The sequence below is a fragment of the Eumetopias jubatus genome, unplaced genomic scaffold (genome assembly GCF_037043125.1).
Source record: "Eumetopias jubatus isolate StellerSeaLion01/CBP00866 unplaced genomic scaffold, mEumJub1_p1.0 scaffold_11, whole genome shotgun sequence".
NCBI lineage: Eukaryota > Metazoa > Chordata > Mammalia > Carnivora > Otariidae > Eumetopias > Eumetopias jubatus.
In genome coordinates this window covers 69191783-69205004 of record NW_028274817.1, presented here as the reverse complement: position 1 = coordinate 69205004, position 13222 = coordinate 69191783, and the positions used below count along the sequence as shown (strand labels likewise).

Sequence of the window (13222 nt, the reverse complement as noted above, 5' to 3'; positions counted from 1 at the left end):
TTATTGGGGTTTAATTATGTAGGCATGATAGACTAAATCATTGGTCACGTGGTTGAACTCAGTCTCCAGCCCCTTCTTTCTCTGGTGATTGGGTTGATATCACAAGGCTCAAAGCCCCAACCCTCTAGTCATATGGTTGTTTTTCTAGCATGACCAGCCCCCATTCTGAGCCATCTTATTAGCATAAACAATTTAGGGGCCCACCATGAGTCACCTTGTTAACATAAATTATGAGATGTGATCTGTGCGGTCCACCATGAATAACAAAGACACTCCTATCACTTGGAAAATCACAAGGCTTTACAAGTTATCTCCTGAGAGCTGGGGACAAAGGTCAGTCAAATTCTTTATTAAATGCTAAATAACAGAATATGCACATCATAAAAAATTCACCTTACTGGAATATTTCTAAATCTCTGGAATATAGAAAATGTACAGACAAATAGGGAAAAAGATGTTATAACAAACAATTCAATGTAAATTTAACAACTTAGACAAAATGAACCAATTCTTTTAAAGCCCCAAATCACCAAAATTCAAACAATATGAAATAGATAAATAGTTCTTGAAAGATACTGAATTTATCATTAATTACCTTCTATAAAAGAGGTATCTCCAGGCCCAGATGATTTCACCGGCAAATTCCACTATGCATTTAAAGAAGAGTTAACACAAATTCTACAATATCTCTTTCTAAAAATGGAATAGGAAGGAACACTTCCCAACTGATTTTATGAGACCACCATTACCTTGATAACAAAACCAAAGATACTGTTTCTTAACAGTACAAAAAGAATCAAGTAAGAAACTACAGACCAATAAACTTCATGAACAAAAATGAAAAAATCATTTAAAAATTAGCAAATTGAATCTAGCAATGTCCAAAAAGAAAAAAATATAGTTTATGTGAGGTTTATCCCAGAAATGCAGTTAAAATTGGTTAATTTAATCCATTATGTTAATTGTCAATAAAAGAAAAAATACAAAAAAAAGAAAAGAAAAAATACATAATTATATCAATTGTTGTGGAAAAAGTCTTTGACAAAATTTAACATACACTCAAGATAAAAAATCTTAGCAAACTAAGAACAGAACAGAACTTCCTCAAGCTGATAAAAGGCCTCTACAAAAAATCCTATGGCTCACATCATACCTAATGGTAAACAATAAAATGCTTTCCCCCTGAAGTTTAGGAACAAGACAAGGATGTTTACTTGCCACTCCTATTTGAAATTGTAGTAGAAGTCCTACCCAGTGTAACAACTCAAGAAAAAGAAACAAAAGGCACCCAGATAGGAAAAGAAGAAATAAAACTGCCTATGTTTACAGATGACATGATTATCTATGTAGAAAATCCCAGGGAATCTACAAAAAAATTCCTATAACTAATAAATGAGTCTAGTAAGGTCAAAGGATACATGCTCAGTACACAAGTATTAGTTGTATTTATATACACAATAAATGTATAAATGAAAATCAAAAATTTGAAAACCAATGTAATTTATAATAGCTCCCAAAAATGAAATACTTACACATGAATATAACAGAACTTGTACTGGATCTATATCCTGAAAACTACAACACAGTGGTTAAAGAAATCCAAGAACACGTTGTTAAATTCACAAATATACCATGTTCATGAATTTGAACACTCAATAAATATATCAATTCTTCCTGATTTTTTTTTTTTTTTTTGTGAGAGAGTGTGTGTGTGCGCAGAGGGGCAGAGGGAGAGGGAGAGAGAGAATCTTTAAGCAGTTTCCATGTCCAGCATGGAGCTGGACATGGAGCTTGATCTCACAACCCTGAGATCATGACCTGAGCCAAAATCAAGAGTCGGACATCTAACTGACTGAGCCACCCAAGCAAACTTCTTCCTGAATTCTATAGATTTAACGCAGTACAATTAAAGTAGCAGCAGGAATTTTTTGTGGATAAAGAGAACATGATTCTAAAATTTATACTAAAAGTCAAACGAACTAAAGTCATTAAAACAGTTTTAAAAAGAATAAAGTTGGAAACTTACTATATATACCACTACAATAATTAAGGCAGTGTCATTAGTGAAGGGATAGATCTAAAACAGGGGAACAGATAAGACTCCAGAAATATTGCCAACTAATTTTTTAAATTTACTTTTTAGATGAAATTTAACATAATATTAACCATTTAAAAGCGAACAACTTAATCACAGTACTGTCACAATATTGTGTAAGTATCACTTCTATCTAGTTTGAAAAATTTTCATCACCCCCCCCCCCAAATATCTGTACCCATCAGAAAACTACTTCCCATCACCCTCCCACCAGGTCCTGGTGCCCACTAATTTACTTTCTATCTCTATGGATTTACCTATTCTAGATATTCCATATAAATCAGATCACACAATATGTGACCTCTGTGTCTGGCTTCTTTCACTTAGCATAATGTTTTTGAGATCCATTAACATTGTAGAATGTATCAATACCTCATACATCTTTAAGGCTAAATAATATTTCATTGTATGTATATACCACAATTTGTTTATCCATTCAATAGTTGATGGACATTTGAGTTGTTTCCACCTTTGGGCTATTGAAATAGTGTTGCTAGGCAGTATTTCTTTGAATATTTGGTTTCAGTTCCTTTCAGTATATAACTTGGAGTGGAATTGCTGGGTCACATGGTAACTCCTTATGTTTAGTGTTTTGAGGAACCACCAAAATGTTTTTGGTGGTTCAGTGGCTGAATCTTTTTACATTCTCACCAGCCATGTATGAAGGTTCCAGTTTCTGCACATCCTACTCGACAATTCTTAGTTTCTTTTTTTAAAATAGCCATCCTGCTGGGTGTAAAGTAGTATCACATTGTTGTTTTGTGCTTTCCTAATGACTAAGAGTGTTGTGTACCTTTTCATGAGCTTGTTTGCTATTGTGTATCTTCTTTGGAGAAATGACTATTGAAATCCTTTGTACATTTTAAAGACTGGGTTGTTTGTTGTTGAGTTGTGAGAGTTGTTTGTGTATTTTGGATATTAGACCTTTATCAAATATATGATTTGCAAATGTTTTCCCCATTCTGTGGGTTATCTTTTCATTTTCTTGATATCTTTGATGCACAAATGTTTTTACTTTTGATGAAGTTCTATTTATTGATTTTTTTTCTTGCCTGTACTTTTAGTGTCATAGGTAAAAATCCAATGCCAAATCCAAGATCATGAATATTTACCCCTACATTTTCTTCTAAGATTTTTATAGTTTTAACTCTTACATTTAAGTTGTTGATTTATTTTGAGTTAATTTTTCCGTATGATGTGAGGTAGGGGTCCAACTTCATTCTTTTGCATGTGGCTATCCAGTTGTTCCAGCACCTTTTTTTTTCAGCTTTATTGAGGTATAATTGATAAATAAAAATTGTATATATTTAAGATGTACAACGTGATGCTTTGATATATGTATATATTGTGAAATGATTACCACAATTGCGCAACTTAACATCTCCATCACCTCACATAGTTATGATTTTTTGTGGTGAGAACACTTAAGACCAACTCTATTAGCAAATATCAAGCATATGATGCGGTATTATTATTTTAAAAATTGAAGTATAGTTGTCATACACTATTTTATTTGTTTCAGTTATATAATATATATTTCATAATATACATTGTGAAATGCTTGCCACAATGTGTAGTTACCATCTATCATCATACAAAGTTATTACATTATTATTGACTATATGTCCTATGCTGTACTTTTCATCCCGATGACTTACTTATTTTATAGAAACTTTGTACCTCTTAATCTCCTTCACCCATTTCACCTATTTCCACCCCCCCACCCTCCCCTCTGGCAACCACCAGTTCTCTGTATTTATGAGTTTGTTTCTGGGTTCTTTTTGTTCATTTGTTTTGTTTTTTAGATGTCACATATAATGAAATCACATGGTATTTGTCTTGCTCTGTCTGACTTATTTCACTTAGTGTAATGCCCTCTAGGTCCAACCATGCTGTCTGCAATCCAGGATTATTAAGTATCGTTACTATTCTGTACATTAGATTTCCAGAACTCATTCATCTTGGATAACTGAAACTTTGTGGCCTTAACCAACATCTCCCGTTTCCCCCCGCAATCAATAAGCCCCCTCCACGTGCCCTCCCACCCCTTTCCCCAGCCCCCTGCTTTCATGTATACCGGGTGCTGCCCTCAGGGGCTGTGCTGCCTCACTGGCAGGACAGGAGAAGCCGCTGCGTGCCCTGCTGCAAGGCCATAGGGTTATAAATTTGCTTCAGTGAAAAGAGTCGCAGAGAGCAAGCCAAGATTGAGAGAGATGCCCATGAGCATTAGGAACCAAACCCCTCTGAGACGGTGGAGGAGACCTACTTCCCCAAGATCTACTGGCCCAAACACACCTGCATCTCTGAGCTGAAGGCCTAGGTAGTGAAGAAAGACTGGTGAAAGAAGCTGACCCAGTTTAAGTTTGTGCGGGGAGCTTGGAACACTGCCCACCCCCCTCCCTTGCTCATCTCCGCACCTGAGATGAGACAGGAACCTGAGCAGGGCCCCTGCTGCAGACATATGGATGCTTTCCTGCAGATGGTGCCCAGGGCTGTGTACCCACACAGCTGTGACCACAAAGGATTCTATAAAGGAAAGCAGTGCAAGCCTTCCCTTGGCCACAAATGTGGCATCTGCTGGTGCGTGGATGAGAACAGGATGAAGATGCCAGGCATGGAATTTGCCGATAGGGACTTTCAGTGTCACATCTTTTCTTTTTTTAGATTAATTAATTAATTAATTAAAGAGAGAGAGAGAGAGAGAGAGTGCACACGAGCAGAGGGGAGAGAGGGGTAGAAGCAGAGGGAGAGAGAAAATCCACATGCAGACTCCCCACTGAGCACAGAGCGGGACATGGGGCTTGATCCCAGGACCTTCAGATCATGACCTGAGCTGAAACCAAGAGTCAGATGCTTAACCGACTGAGCCAACCAGGTGCCCCTCAGTGTCACATCTTTGATAGCAGCAACTTTGAGTAATGAATCCCTTCCTCATCCTTCTCTTGCCCCATTCCACCCCCAGTCTTAACTCTAGCAAATGTCTCCCTCCACCTGGGGAAGCCACTCGTTTAATCTTATTTAAGGGTAAATATATATATTTGAGGAAACTGAGGACCTTGGAATCTCTAGCATGGTCTCAACTTTGAAAAATGGCAAAAATGGTGATGCAAATAGCTAAGGAAAACCCCCTGCCCCCTTTTAAATGGTTTTCTTTTTGAGGCAAGTGAACAAACAGGGAAGGGAAGAGAGGAGGAAGAAGAGAAAGAGAAGGGAGGAAACCACATGTGTAGGAGGAGGAAGGGAGAAAAGAAGAATGTATGGGTGGGAAGGAAAGATCACCTGGAACATGGCTGGATTCATCTTTCTGGCCAGCCCTTGCCGGAGCTGGGGAGACATTTGGGCACTAGAAGGTGTGGCCCAAGATGTGGCATTCAGTGACACATCTGGAATTTTCCCAGTTTGGAATGGTCAACAGGGGGAAAAAGGAGAAGACAAAAGGTGTCAGTGCCTCTCCTGGCTCTGTCTCCTTCTCCTGCCAGCAATTTGAATGGCTTGAACCCTGTCCTTCCTCTTCTCTCACCCTGCAGAGTCTCTCTCCCCGCAAATTTATAAAAACTAACATGTATTTCATTCCTCTCAAAAAATTGATAACCCAGTGATATTAGATAGGTTTTCCTGAGCAGATACATAAATATTAAATATGTATGCATATTTCACTCCCTGTACAGACTTTTAGAGATTAATACATACTCCAATAGTGGAGAGACTTGTTTTTCCGTGGTACCTAAAAATACGTGCTGAAACATGTGTCTTCAGCCCCTCATTGCATTCAATTCACAACTAGTGCAGCCTCTGTCAAGGAAGATAGGCTGAAAAAAATTGTACTTATCTACAAGTTTCCAGTAGTCATATATAGGCATATAAATCTATTTTCCTCATTCCTTTCTTTCTTTCAAAGGTTTGCATTAACCTTTCACAGTAGTTCTTCTCTCTCTGTCAAATAAATAAAATCTTTTTTTAAAAAGGGGGGTGGTGTGCCTGGGTGGCTCCATTGGTTAGGCGTCTGCCTTCGGCTCAGGTCATGATCTCAGGCTCCTGGGATAGAGCCCCACATCGGGCTCCCTGCTCGGCGGGGAGTCTGCTTCTCCCTCTCCCTCTGCAGCTCCCCCTGCTTGTGCTCTCTCTCTCTGTCAAATAAATAAATAAATAAATAAATAAATAAATAAATAAATAAATACGATCTTTTATAAAAAAGTCGTTCCTATGGGGACCTTAAGGAGCTTCCTCATTTTGGGGAAAGAAAACCCATATTCTTCTAATATAACACATCATACCAGTTTTGCCTGCCTCCCATGAGCAACAAACTCAATTCTTTGTGGGCCAACATTGGATTTTTAAATGATTTCCCATGTGCACGTGTATTCATATTACCATCAAGACTGGTAGATAAGAAAACTCAATGGTACCCTCACTGTGCTCCCCAATACGACCCATTTTAGCCTTCAGACCTTCCAGAAGCAACCACCTCTGGGCACCACACCAAAGGAGCCAAACAGGTCCGAGTTTGACCCACTGGTCCTGCTTTTCCATTTCATCTGGACAGAGCTTGCATTTTGAAAGCCTCTTTCAGTCTTCACACTGGCAGAGCAGGAGAGAGATGAAAATGAGAGATGGCAAAGAGGTAGATGGAGGTTAAAAGGTTTAAATACAGGGAAACAGTAAAATTGATTGTTCAGGTCAGAGTAAATGGAGTGAAGGGACAGAGGGCTGGAAAAACAGAGGGTTGACTGCCCCATTCTAGCTTTGGAGCAAAGCAACAGAAAGGGGGACAAAGCCAAGAGAAAGATCCTTGGATTCCCACCCTGTAAGCCTTCTGGGATTTAAGAGGAAGGAGAGAGGAAAATGAGGGAACAGGTTATAAGAGAGAAATGAGTTTAATCCAGGCCATAGGGCCAGGGAAGGTGAGTACCTTTGAGTGGGTTCTAGACTTTAGAAGCTGGATAAGAACGAGGATCAGTAGAGACTGGCTATGCTTTGGCAAGGACAGGACCACATGCTTAGATGGCCACCTTCATCTTGCAATGAAGGACTGAGGCCAAAGAGTCTTTCAAGCTCTTCATCCACTCTGGCCAGTCCACGTTTTCTCCCTGGGGGTGAAGGATGGAAGAAAGGCCCAGGACAACCAGGGAATGGAGGTTTCAGGGATGCTGTCATTTGGCAGCCAGATTCTGAACCAAGAAAAATCCCATTCTCCACTGACTTCCTCTACAAATTGGCAGCTTCTGGCTGTCCTCTGAGGCTGGAGATTTTCCTGCCAGGAAAGGGGGCTTGGACACTGACAAAGGAGCCTTTTTCTCTCTGTGAACACAGCCCTATCACTCTTTCCTGATGGCATGACACCATGGAGACCACTTCCAATGCCAAAGTTGGGACAATGAAGAGAGACAGCAAAGAAACGAACATATTTCACCTAGTGAAAAACTTGTGGCTTTGGACCTTGGGGGATGTCTCCTACTCCCCGGGACAGGACAGTTGGCTGGGGATGGAAGAAGTGGTGGCTCTTCATAAGACAAAAGGCCTGATGGGGATGGTAGTCATGAGGACCTGCTGTGTCACCACTGTCCCCAAACCTCGAACTCACATTTCCATAGCTAAGCCAGTATTGTAAACCTTTCCCACTTCACTCTTCTTTCTGCCCATTCTTTGGATCTTGAGGAGTCATCCAACTGGGACCTGCCACGTGGATACTGGGGTACCATTCCCCCTAAGAAAAGACTCCATCAAGAATTGCATATGCTATCCCCACCCCTCCCAAAGCCTGGACTTGGTTCATGAGAGAGGGCTCTCTTTTTTCCCCTGCTGTTTACTGGACTTTGAATGGGCCTCTGTCCCTTACATTGACTCTTCGCTGTCAGCCATAAGGTGGGGGATAATGGCTTGGTTTAACTCCACCAGACTCTTCGGGTTTCCAAAGTTCATGCTGACTAACCTAAACCTGTGATTCTCCAGTGCTTGCAGGGGTGATTCTGGTCGGCTGGCCACTCCCTAGAGGACACTGAACCTTTATGACAGATGTAACTAAACCTCCCAATGGGAGGTCTAGCCTGACCCTAGAGTGGGGAGACCAGGGGGAGGGAATCACTGAGGAATATGGAGCCCATCCCCTTGGCAGGAAGGAAAGGCAGGTGTGGAGTACCGCCACCCTGTGAAGTCCTGAGTAGGGATGTATCTGTTCTGTCTGTTCACCTAGAGGCCTTAGACTCCGGATTTTCTATGACCTCAATTCGAAATGTTGCCTCCCACCAAAATAGAAGATCTCTTTCCATCCCCCCCTTTTTTATTAAAGATTGTATGTATTTATTCATGAGAGACAGAGAGAGAGAGGCAGAGGCAGAGGGAGAAGCAGGCTCCCCGCGGAGCAGGGAGCCCGATGCGGGACTCGATCCCAGGGGATCGTGACCTGAGCTGAAGGCAGATGCTTAACTGACTGAGCCACCCAGGCATCCCTCTATCCCCCTTTTGACTCATGCCTTACTCTGGTGGAGTGGAGAAGATACCTATTGTCCCCTACTACTGCCAGGTGATTGAGGGAGGCCTCGCCAGGATTTTCCCCAGAGCCATCCTACCCACCCAAGTAAATGGGGCATCTGGGAAGGAAGAGACTTAAAAGTTTCTTGGACAGGCAGGCCTGGAGACATTCAACCCCTGCGCAGGGGAGGAAGGGAGGCCCTGAGAGGTCACACCTCCTCTCCCCTTGCCCATTTTCTCATCACCACTGCTGTGGTCTCCATGGTAACCCTGCAAAATTAATCTCCTCCGCAGAAGTGGGCCTCAAGCAACATCCTCTTACCACCTAGCTCATTAGCAGCGATGGGACAGCCAGGGCACCTGCGAAGGTGGGGCAGTATTTCCCCCCTCCATCCACTTAGCCCCCTAGAGGTCTCCGGTTCAGAATGGGAACTTCAGAGAGGAGTGGACCAAGGAGAAGCAACCCTCTGGTCTTGGAGAGGAATTTTTTGGCTTCTAAGAGAAAGGAGGCTATGTTTTGGAGAAGTGGTGGGACAAAGGAATGAGATTTTACCAGCCTGGGTGTTGTACTGTCTTTTATTTTTTAAAAACACTAAAGTACAAGCATTATTTTGCACTTTTCTCCACTTATTTTTCTCTTAAGTTTTTACTTCTTTCTAGAAACATCCTTTCTTCGTTTTCTAATAGAGTATGTAGTTAGGCCATTTCCACAGACTCTGGCCTCCTCTCTTTATTTAACTCTTTTTGGATGGGGAAAGGGAAGGTGGAGAGGGTCACACAGGAAGGGGCTCCCAGCACCACTGCGCCCACTCATCCCACTTTTCTGGTCCCTGGTCACCAGCCTGAGTCCCATATCTTCCATAGCCACCACCATCCCACAGTAGGCCACATGGATAAACAGTTGTCGGACAAGATTCCTTCAGATTCTGTAAATAGAGATAATTTTACTTCTTTCTTTCCAATTTGGATGGCTTTTAGTTCTTTTTCTTGTGTAGTGATTCTAGCTAGAATGTTTTGTTTGTTTGTTTGTTTGTTGCAGTAAAAGAAAAACACAAAATTTGCCATGTTAGCCATTTTTAAGTTTATGGTACAGTAGTGTTAACTATTTGCACCCCATTGGGCAACAGATCTCTAGAACTTTTTCATCTTGCAAAAGTGAAACTCTATATCCTTTAAACAACTCCCTTCCTCTGCCTGGACCTTAGCAACCACCATTCAGTTTTTTATTTCTAAGAGTGTGATACCTTATATAAGTGGAACAATGCAGTATTTATCTTTTTGAGACCGTTTTATTTCATTTACCATAACAACCTCAAAGTTTACCCATATTATAGCATATGACAGGATTTCCTTCCTTTTAAAGTGCTGATTAATATTCACTTGTATGTGTAAAACATTTTCTTTATCTATTCACCCATTGATGGACATTTAGAGGTGGAAGTCCACCTCTTGATTATTGTGAATAATTTTGCAATGAACACGAGTGTGCAAATATCTCTTCAAGATCCCATTTTTAATTATTTTGGATATATATCCCCAGACTTTGGGTTGCTGGATCATGGTATAATTGTGTTTTTAATATTTTGAGGATGCTCCATACTGTTTTCTGTAGCAGCTGCAACATTTTATATTCCTGCCAACAGTGCACAAGGGTTCCAGTTTCTCCATACCCTTGCCAACACTCATTATTGTATGTTTTGTTTTCTTTTTGATAGTAACCATTCTAGCAGGTGTGAGGTTTTGACTTGCATTTCCCTGATGATCAGTGATGTTGAGGATCTTTTTCATATTGTTGGCTGCTTGTATATCTTCTTTGGAGAAATGTCTATTCAAGTCCCTTCCCATTTAAAAAATTAGTAAATGATTTTTTTAGAGTGGTTTTAGGTTCACATGCTAAAATCAAACATAAAGAGAGTTCCCCTATACCCCCTGTCTATACACATGCACAATGTCTCTCACCATGTCTCTCACAATGACATCCTGCACCATGGTGGTTATTTGTTGAAACTGATGAACCGACATTGACACATGATTATCACCCAAATTCCATAGTTTACTTTAGGATTCACTCGTGGTGTTGTATGTTCTATAGGTTTTGACATATGTGGAATAACATGTATCCACCATTATAGTACCATACATAACAGTTCCATTGTCCTAAAAACTTCTTGTGCTCTGCCTGCTTATCCCTCTCTACTCCCTAATTCTTGGCAAGCAGATTTTTTTTTTTTACTGTCTCCATAGTTTTCCCTTTTCCAAAATGTCATACAGTTGGAATAGTACAGTATGTAGCTTTTTTCAGATTGGCTTCTTTCACTTAGTAATATGCATATTAGTTTCCTCCATGTCTTTTTATGACTTGATAGCTCATTTCTTTTTAGTGTTGAAAATATTCCATTTTCAGGATGTACCAGTTTATCCATTCACCTACTAAAGAACATCTTGACTGATTCCAGGTTTTGGCAGATATGAATAAAGCTGCTATAAATGTCTGTGAGCAGATTTTTGTGTGGACATAAGTTTTCAGTTCATTTGGATACATACTGAAGAGTATAATTGCTGGATCTTATGGTGAGAGTATGTCTAGTTGGTCTTCCAGTTTGGCTGTACCATTTTGCATCCCCACCAGCAGTGAATGAGAGTTCCCATTGCTCCAAATTTTTGTCAGCATCTAGTATTGTCAGTGTGTTGGCTTTGGCCATTCTAAGAGGTTTGTTGTGATTTCTCATAGTTGTTTTAATTTGCAATTCCCTGATGACATATGATGTTGAGCATGTTTTCATATGCTTACTGACCATTTATATCTTTAGTAAGGTGTCTGCTCAGGTCTTTTGTCCATTTTTAAATTAGGTTGTTTTTATTGTTGAATTTTTTCAGCTTTATTGAGGTATAATTAACAAAATTGTAAGATACTTAAAGTGTATATCTGTTGGTCAAGGGATAAAAACTTCCAGTTATGAGAACAATAAATTCTGGGTATCTAATATCAAGCATGGTGATTATAGCTAATATTGTATTATGTAATTGAAACGTGCTAAGAGAATAGACCTTAAATGTTTTTGCCACAAAAGAAGAAGTGGTAATTATGTGACATGATGGAGATGTTAGCTAATGCTATGGTGGTAAACACTTTGCAATAATAAAACTATATCAAATCAACACATTATACACCTTAACCTTATACAATATTATATGTCAATTTTTTCTCAATAAAACTGGGAAAGAGTGTAAAAACCCAAAATTTGTGAGGCAAAATCTGATAGAACTGCAATGAGAAATAGAGGAATCCACAGTTATAGTTTAGACTTCAACATCTCTCTATCAGAAATGGACAGATGCAGCAGGCAGAACATTCGTAAGGATATAGTTGAACTCAACAGCACCACCAATCAACTGGATATAATTGTCATCTACAAACTACTTCATCCAACAAGAGCAGATTACACATTCTTGTCAAACTCACAAGGAACATTTGCCAAGATAGATCATATTCTGGGTCATAAAACAACAACTTAACAAATTTAAAAGAGTAGAAATCACGTAATGTCTGCTCTCAGACCACAGGGGAATTAAACTAGAAATCAGTAACAGAACACTCCAAAATTTGTTTAGTTCTTTTTTAAAAAAATATTTTCTCTTTGATGAACTTTTCATTTTGTTCTTGTATTGTTTTCTGATGTTGTTAAATTATTTATCTGTGTTCTCTTGTAGCTCTCTGAACATTTTTATAAGAATTCCTTTGAATTCATTGTCAGAAAATTCTTGGATCTCCATTTTTTGTGGGGGGGCAGTTACTGGGGTTTACTGTATTCCTTTGGTGATGTCATGTTTCACTGATTCTTCATGATCCCCATAGTGTTACAGATGCATCTGCACATTTGAAGAAGGAGTCACCTCTTCCAGACTTTATGGGCTGATTTCAGTAAGGAAAGTCTTTCACCTGTGGGTGGGGGCATACTGGAGCACGCTGTGATCCCAGGTCTAGTGGCCCAGGGGGTTAAATGTGGGAGCATGTGGTGACACATTTGGTGACATGATGTGAATATGATGTCTCTTCAGCTCCCTCCACTGGAGTTCATAGCATCAATTGTGTGGTCCTTGGCAAGGACTGGGGGGACTCTATAGTGGCTGCAAGAGCTGTTGGTGTCCTCAGTGGTGCTCCCAAGTCAGGTGGCTAGGGACCGGGGTGGGTAGTGGTGGAGGCCAGAGCCAGCAGTCTGCACACACTTGCCTACCAGAGCCAACTGCAGGTACTGGTATTGTGGCAGGGGCTGGTTGCAGACGCACAGGCAGTGGTGGGGGCCAGGTCAGCCAGCAAGGGCTGGGGCCAACCACGGGCTCATTGGCAGCTTCGGAGGCCCTGGCTGTTGGTGTGCTCTCCCTTGGCTGCCTGGTCTTACTCCAGGTGTGGCCGTGGAGGCCACTGAGGGGCATCAGGCCAATGGTGTGCAAGTGCACAACTTAAGGGGCTAGTCTCCAATGCACTCATAGTGATGGGGGTCGGCTGTGGGAAACTAGGTTGGCATCTTGCACTAGTGCAGCCACAGAGGCCTGGTTTCCATAATCCAGTAGGGATTGGAGGTGGGAGAGAGCAGGAAGAAATTCAGGCTGCTTGTACTGGTGAATGGGAACACCTGTAGGGGGGAAATTTGGTGAAAT

The 13222-nt window shown here is 40.8% G+C and overlaps 1 pseudogene; it reads left to right on the top strand.

The window, feature by feature from the left end:
• The first annotated feature begins 4164 nt into the window (after positions 1 to 4164).
• Positions 4165 to 13036, top strand: LOC114202315 (insulin-like growth factor-binding protein 5 pseudogene; annotated as a pseudogene).
• The last annotated feature ends 186 nt before the right edge of the window (positions 13037 to 13222 follow it).